Source organism: Otolemur garnettii, unplaced genomic scaffold (genome assembly GCF_000181295.1).
Source record: "Otolemur garnettii isolate 467f Iridium unplaced genomic scaffold, OtoGar3 scaffold00012, whole genome shotgun sequence".
In the NCBI taxonomy this organism is placed as follows: Eukaryota; Metazoa; Chordata; class Mammalia; order Primates; family Galagidae; genus Otolemur; species Otolemur garnettii.
The window spans coordinates 28,915,190-28,916,298 of NW_003852407.1; positions in this window are offsets into that span (position 1 = coordinate 28,915,190).

Sequence of the window (1,109 nt, forward strand, 5' to 3'; positions counted from 1 at the left end):
TTCTCGAGCTCATTGAGGGTTTTAACATCTTGTTTCTAAAAATGAGTTCCCAAGAAAGGTTAACAGTAAATTGTCAAATACTTTTGATGCTACTCTTAGTTAGCAAGTTCCATAACTAACCAATTGTATCAAGACAGTTTATAGCCAACATTTGTTACTTGGGTTATTTAACAAGAGACAAGGGCTCTGCACGACAGATGAGGAGCCTGACCGAGTCGGCAGCCTGGTTCAACTTGCAGTGTCACTTGGGCAATTCATTTAGCTTAGTAAGGTCTCTGTTTCTTTATGCAAAAGGAACTTTCCCTCTACTTCCCACAACTCAGAGCCATTGCAAGATTAATATAAACAGTGTTTGTAAAAGCTGCTTGCAAGAAAGAAACGGATCTTTTATTTATTTTTTTTTTGAGATAGAGTCTCGCTCTGTTGCCCAGGCTATAGTGTCGTGCTGTCATCATAGCTCACAGCAACCTCAAACGCCCAGGTTTAAGCAATCCTCCTGCCTCAGCTCCCCGAGTAGATGGGAGTATAAGCGGGTGCCACTATACCCAGCTAGTTTTCTAGTTTTTGTAGAGATGAAGTCTCACCCTTGCTCAGGCTGGTCTCAAACTCCTGAGCTCAAGGGATCCTCCTGCTTTGGCCTCCCAGAGCACTTGGATTGTAGATGTGAGCCACAATGCCTAGCCAGAAATGGAATCTTTAATGTACTCATTCAGTCAGCATTTCACACGGACCTAACACATGCACACCTACCCTGGCGCGAGGATGAGAAGATGGGATGGGGCTTAGACAGCCTTCCTGTGTGATTGCATGGGCCTTGATCAGGTCAGGAAAATGCATGGGGACAGTTACAGGGCAGGACAGAAGTGACTATCTCAAGTGACCCCAGTGACTAAGGCAGAAGTTCTGTTTGTGAACAACAGTTCCAGTTTTAAACCCCCTGAACTATTGTTCTTAGGAATATGCTAAACCTTGTCAAATGATTAGCAGATAAAAAATCGTCATTATCAATCTTAGACTTGGAAAACATGGGTACTGCAGTCTGGCAGATGCATAGCCCATCTGCTGGGGATACGGGCACTTTTTTTTCTTTTTGTAGAGACAGAATCTCA